Source organism: Nicotiana tomentosiformis, chromosome 7 (genome assembly GCF_000390325.3).
Source record: "Nicotiana tomentosiformis chromosome 7, ASM39032v3, whole genome shotgun sequence".
In the NCBI taxonomy this organism is placed as follows: Eukaryota; Viridiplantae; Streptophyta; class Magnoliopsida; order Solanales; family Solanaceae; genus Nicotiana; species Nicotiana tomentosiformis.
In genome coordinates, this window is record NC_090818.1 from 21753081 (window position 1) to 21760098 (window position 7018).

The 7018-nt window shown below is 33.3% G+C and overlaps 1 long non-coding RNA gene across 1 annotated transcript; it reads left to right on the forward strand.

Moving 5' to 3' along the window:
- Positions 1-266: 266 nt before the first annotated feature.
- LOC138895115 (uncharacterized) lies at positions 267-1147 on the forward strand. The gene is made up of 2 exons (XR_011409315.1): positions 267-401; positions 739-1147. It is a non-coding gene; the product is annotated as an uncharacterized lncRNA (long non-coding RNA).
- Positions 1148-7018: the final 5871 nt, after the last annotated feature.

The following is a 7018-nucleotide window of genomic DNA, read 5'->3' on the forward strand; positions in this document are numbered from 1 at the left end:
TTATTTGCATCGGTATTAAAGCTAAAATCTTATGTCTCCAATAATATTTTGTAAGATCTCCTAGTTTAATTCACTATACTAAGAAGTACAAAGAGATTGGCATCCACATATTCCCCCAATTTTCAAATTCATAGCTTTTCGTCAACCAAGTCAAACAAGAGAGGACTTGTTTGAAACTAAAAAATTTCTAAAAAGTTGGCAAAGAACAAGAAGAGTATAATTAGGCTTTAACATCCGTCTCTCTATAAATATAACTACTTGATCAATAGTAGCATAATTCAGGATTAAAAAAATTAGTTACCATCTAATAAAAATGGCCAAACCAATGAACAAAGCAGCCACAACACTGCTTCTAGGTTTCCTTATCATTGTTTCCGTTGCTGAGAGCAGAATCTCTAACAGTAAGTTTATATTATCTTTGGTACATATTATATGTCTTTTTCTACTCTCGCTCTTTAAGAAATGTATTTCATAGTCCTTATTTATAAAGTAATATTTGTCTAGACTAATCTTTATTTGTCCTTAAAACGTCTCACTTAATTAACTAAGGAAATACTAAATGTATATTTTGTCAAATATTTTAAAATGAATTCAGTCTGCTAAGACAACTAATGCCTTGGAATCGGAGAGAGTATTTCCTTTTCTCCTTCTTCTCTTCTTCTTCCTTTTTCTTTTAATATTTGGATGGCCGCTACTAATTAAATTGGTCACTCATTTTGTTTTATTGGTCATGTGTAGATGGATCCAAGGGGAATTCGATTATAATTTGTGATAAGATATATGGCGCACAAAGCGGGGATACATGTGTTAGCATTATTCAAAAATTTCAATTAAGAGCCGGTGACTTCAGTTCGATTAATCCAAATCTTGATTGTAACAAGATCTTTTCTGGAGAATGGTTGTGTCTCGACGGCTTTATTTCCTGATAATCAGTGATCAATTTTAAGCTTCTTTTCTTTTTTCCTTGTGAAAGTGATGGCGTCATTCTGCATTTAGGGAATGATATATCAGTGTTTTTATAAGACGCTGAATAAAAAATAAAAATAAAATTATTAAAGCTGGCTCTCGAACTTGTATTAGTTTTGGTTAAATAATTTGATGCTTGTATGCTCAATTATTTGTGCAAAGCAGCATTCAACTTGATCTTTGCATAGGCCATAGCACTGTTAAATATGAATCTTTCAGGCTTGCACCTAATTAAAGTCACAAATTGTTTGCAAATAAAATTTGCAGCTAAATACTATGTTACTCTTTGTATAAACTATGTTGCATCAATCCTTTATTTGTCTTGATATACTGGTGTCCAACGAGCATTATAAGCGTGAGGATTCTTCATGCAAATACTTCAACATATGTACAAAAATATAGCAAAAAATTGACATTGACTTTTTTTTTTTTTTTTTTTTGCATCACAGCGCCTGACACATAGGTAAAGATAAATACGAAAACAAATGAGAAGCTATCTTAAACTATTCAAGAACTTTTATTAAAGCAGCCTAGCAAGTTTATTGATCAATCACAAAAGGACATTATATTCTAGATTCAACTTTCAAGTAAGAACATTATTAGCATGAGAATTGGAAGGTGGTATATAACTAAATCCATCTTTGTGAAGCAGTGAAAATGGTGGGCGTGGATCCTGATTAGGGCCTGAGGGGGGCACAGGACCTCTAGGGAGCATTGCAAAATATGGGGATTCATTTCCATTTCCATTTCCATTTCCAGCTTGTTGTGAGCCTACTTTGAATGTTAGCCTTTCACTGTTTGAAAGATTAGCAGATAATAAGCATAGAGTAAGCACCAGCATCAGCGCAAAGATGAGATCAGACTTTTTCTTGCTCATCCCTTCTAGGACAGACATTTTTCTCAGTAAAAGATTGTCAAGATTTTGAGGATTGTTGATTGAAAGTTCATCCCCTTTTCATTCTATTATATATGTCAATAAAGGAACTGCAAATCTGAATAGATTACCACAATCTTTGAATTTAATACAGCATCTTTTCCATTTTATTTGAACGTGTTTGGCTGAACAACAATTTATAAAAAGATTATGTAAAGTACAGAACTACCCTTTTAAATGAGTGGCGATGAGAGCTTCATGTTGTTTTAGTTTCTATCTTTTTATAAAATAATGAAATTTTATAGTGAGTAAATCCTACAACATCATATTATTAATGGTAAAATAGGAATGGTAACACTAACGGGTCGTTTGGTAGGATGTATTAAGGAAAATAATATACGTATTAACTTTCATATTATTAATCTCTTGTTTGGTAGCGTCTTTCAACCTATGTATAATTAATACTTATATTAGTTATATACCTTATTCAGTACTATTTCTATACATAGCAAACTATGGCATTAGTAATACCATGATTTTTAATACATGGATAAGCATGTATAAAGATAGAACTGCTATTAATACATCAAACCAAACAGTCGATAAGAAATAATCTTAGCATAACTAATCTCAACATAATTAATTTCAATACTATTAATCTTAGTATTACTAATATAACTTATTTAGTATTATTCTTATATGCTTTACCAAACGACCCCTAAATAGTTTTAGTTTTTAAAAACAAAAGATGTCATTTTTTTTAACAGACTAAAACTAAAAGCGTGAGAGAGAAGAAGTAGCAAACTTAAACTTGAATTTCTTCTAAACAAATCTTAGCATTAATTGCGATAATAATAATAATCTGATCACTAATGGACAGCTAGATACTTCACTTCACTTGGATGAAAATCCGATCTGGATTGTGAGAAGATCGTCGTTGGTCAATGGTTGTGCCTCGACGACTGTTGCGTGATGACTCATGAAGTCATAAACAAGCTTGCTCTAGTGACGGAACAAGAAAGTGTAATAAGGAAATAGTATTTTTTAAAGAATTTGTAAAATGTCACACTTAAGATCAACTAATTAACTAAAGCAATTTTAAATCACCTTTTTTCCCTTAAAAGCTTCTTTTATGTCAAGGGTGATAAAAAATATTTATATATATAAAAAAATTATTTTTTCTTATTTACAAAATATAATTTTCGGACAAATAGAATTTAATTAAACCCCATCATTATATGTGGCTCTACCGCTAGCCAGCTTGAGGTTGTTTAGTTCTTACAATAAATTTGACGCTTCTATGTTGAATTTGTGCAAATTAAAGTAATTTTCGACTTGATTTTTCTTATAGTTGGTAGGATAGATCACTCCACATATAAAATTGTTATATTTCATAAAAGGATTTTGCTAACCTACTTACGTGGGTGGCTATAGCAGGTTAGCATTGTGTACATAATTAATTTCTCAAAAGTACCCCTAATAAGTGTATTGCAATACTGTAATAGAGAAGGTATTTTGGTAATCTCAAAAAAAAATTGAACCCAAAGTCTGTTTCTCGGGGAATTAAATTTTTAAAACACTTCAAAACTTATATCACTCTTTAAGACAAAAGTGTTAAGAATGTGGTAAAAGGAACGCTTATGTGATTAGGGTTAGTGACACTATTTTTAAAACATTCATAGTTTTCTTATTTATAAAAAAGTCCCTTTTTCCTCCACCCCCTATTCCTCCTCTCACCCCCCCCCCCCCTCCTCCCCTTGTTCCTCTATCTCGCAACGCTCCCCTCTATCCCCCGACATTCCTAATCCTCAAACATTTAGGAAAGATGTTTCAAATATTTAGAGGAATGTATCAAACATCTATTGAAATGTTTCAAACATCTGCACACATATGTGGGGACGTTTGAAACATCTGTGAAAAAAAATCAATGAGAACAATACTAGAAAAAAAAAGTAGACGAAATATCCCGATGGATGTTTCAAACAACTCGAGATGTTTTAAACATCTCGATAGATGTTTCAAACAACCCGATGGATGTTTCAAACATCCCCGCGGATGTTTCGGCAGAATACTCATTTATGGGGGGATGTCTCAAAATATCTCGAGATTATTTTGCAAAATACTTACTTTGTAAAATTTCATATTTTTCTCTTTTTCTCGTATATTTTAAATCACTAGAAGAAAAGAAAAAATGAAAAAAGAAGATGAAGATGAAAATGAGATGAAAAGGGAAAAAACAAAAATGAAGAAGAAGAAGATGGCATGGACGAACTAGCAGCAGCAACAACGAAAGTTGAAGAGAATGAAGAAACTAAGGAGAAGAACGAGAGAATGAAGAAGAGAAAGAAGAAAGAAGAAGAAGAAGAAGAAGAAGAAGAAGTAAAGAGGAGAAAGAAGAGGGAAAAGAAAATTTAAAATTTGAATGAGTATGATTTTTTAAATATTTTGAAATTTTTAATATTTACCCCAACTTGTGTTAATTTGACCCCCCGAACCCTTTTAATTACACATTTTTTATTAACCGAATAATGTGTCATATATTCTTACACAAGACTTCAAAAGTCTTTTTTACCTCATTTTCCCCTGTTTCTCACCCCGCATTCCCTTCCCTGCCGCCCCTCTGCTACCCTATCTAATTCCCCCCTCGTTCTTGCAATGGCCACAAATTTGAGCTCATAAAATATTACAGATGCAAAGAAGAATAAAGGCCTTGATAACAAAACCCATTTTTTCATTCTAAATTTTATGCAGAATTAATTGGAAAAAATGGGAGAATGGGGGAAGAAATTAGAGAGGAAGAATATGCTTTTATTTGGAAAAGAACCCACTAAAGTTGAAACTAAAGCACATAACACATTTCGGACGATTATTTCATTAATGGATTCTTAGAAAAACTGTAGTTGCAAACCTGTCTATGAATTCATCTCTGCAAGCTGACTATGAATAGAATGAAAATATGAGAAAGGCAGAGGGGTTACTAACGGAAAAGAGGTATGAATTTGTTTGAGTATAGTTATTAAAGAAATTGTGGAATTTAGAAAAGGACAAAAAGCCCTTAAGTTTAATATGGTGGAAGCAAATAGGGAAGATAATTTCTAGAAACTAATTATGCACATAATGCTAACCTATTATAACTATGTAGTAGGTTAACAAACCCTTCATAAAATATATAGTAAAATTTTTTATTTTCTTGGGACAAGGTGTACTGACTGCATGACTAAAGGGAAGGAGAGAAAGCATGTTACTCCCTCCCTTCCAAATTATGTGAACCCGTTTGATTGACACGGAGTTTAAAAAAAATGAAAACTTTTGGAATTTGTAGTCCTAAACAAGTCAAAAAGGGGCCAAAAAATATTTGTGTGCTTATAAAAAAAATTCATTAAGGGTAGAATTGTAAGTTTAAGCAAAACTATTTTTAAATTTAGAAAGGGGTCATTCTTTTTGGAACGGACCAAAAAGAAAATAGGTTCACATAAACTGAAACGGAGGGAGTATAAAATTTGAATAGTTGCATCATTTGTTAAAAGGTGAAATTTTCAGCCTAACTGAGTTATTTTTTCTTTTTGTCTTCTTAGATGCACATCCCTTTGTAAAGGCCATGTAAATGAAAGTTGCAACTACAATTTGCAAATTATTATTTGATCGAAGTGCTTGTGTACAAACTGCTACGAATTATTTATGTTGACCTAAGTGAAGTTTGTTTTGATGATTGACAAAGAAATCCAAGCATGAACCAGGTTCATACACAGTGGACACAAATACGGGTAGATTCGAGCACAAGGCATGCACGTGAAGAGATAAGCTTAAGTGGTTATATCTGATATCTCATGAACGAAAATATTGTATAAGTAATAAGAAGAAGGACTCCTTACTCGAAGACAACTGTATCCTAGATAAGGGAGGAGTTAAAAGTTAAAGATAAGCAGAACTCTTCCACCAAGGAAGAGTAAAGCATTAGACTTCTAGTTATTTCCTATTATACTAACTCTACATATTTCAGGATATTCACATTTTACAGGTACACACAAACGCTGAAGTTAAACGTGAGTTGAGAGCAAAATAGCAAGGCATTTTGCAAGCAATTCATGTGTGATTCAAGTGTGCGAACCTCAAACTACATGAACCAGATAGAATAACCAGTTCCATGTGTTTGTCTTTTATTCTAGTTTCATTGTAGTAGGGCTTTTGAGTTGTATCTTTCAGCTCTATCTAGAAGTAATTGTGCTAGGTACTTTGAGTGTAGTATTCAAATTAGAGCTAACTTGAAGTTGTCACAACAACTAGAGGTTGGTTGACACAGAGGGTTAGAGGTAATCCTTAGGTTTACATAGAGTTTTGTAAATATTATTTTTGGCTCAGTGGTTTAGTGAAGTGTTGGGAAACATCCTACTGGGTAGTAGGTCGTAGTTTTTTCACCTTTTGAACCAGGTATTTTTTGCGTAAAAATACTTGTGTTCTTTACTTTCTGCACTTATTATTCTGCAACAGTAGTATAAGGAACACATAGAAGAACCGGGTCTTCCTATAATCTGTGCACACCAAAAATTAGACACCACACAAATCACCCCCCCCTCCCCCCTTCTTGTGTGGTATTGAAGTATAAAACATCAATTGGTATCAGAGCAGGTTATCCTTGAAGAGACTAACACCTTGGGAGAAGATCAAGATGAGTGCACCACCTGAAAATTGGGAAGGGCAATCCATTGCTAGGCTGCCACTCTTTAATGTTCAGTACTACTCTTGGTGGAAGAACAAAATGAGATATCACATTCAAGGAGAAGATTATGAGCTATGGGATATTGTCACTGATGGTCCACTGGCATCCTTGACGAAAAATACTAAAGGAGTATATGTGCCAAAAATAAGAGCGGGCTGCAATGCTGAGGACTTGAAGAAGTGGGAGAAGAATGCTAAAACCAAGAAATGACTTATTTGCGGGCTTGGTCCAGATGAGTACAACAGAATCTAAGGTTGTTCCACTGCTAAACAAATTTGGGATACACTGCAAGTGGCCCATGAAGGAACGACTCAAGTAAAGAGATCCAGAGGAACTCTACTGTATTCTCAGTGTGAGAACTTCATTATGAAGGATGGGAAAACCATTTAGGAGATGTATACAAGGTTCACTACATTGATAATTGAACTAAAATCTCTTGGAAGGATTATCCCTAAAGAAGA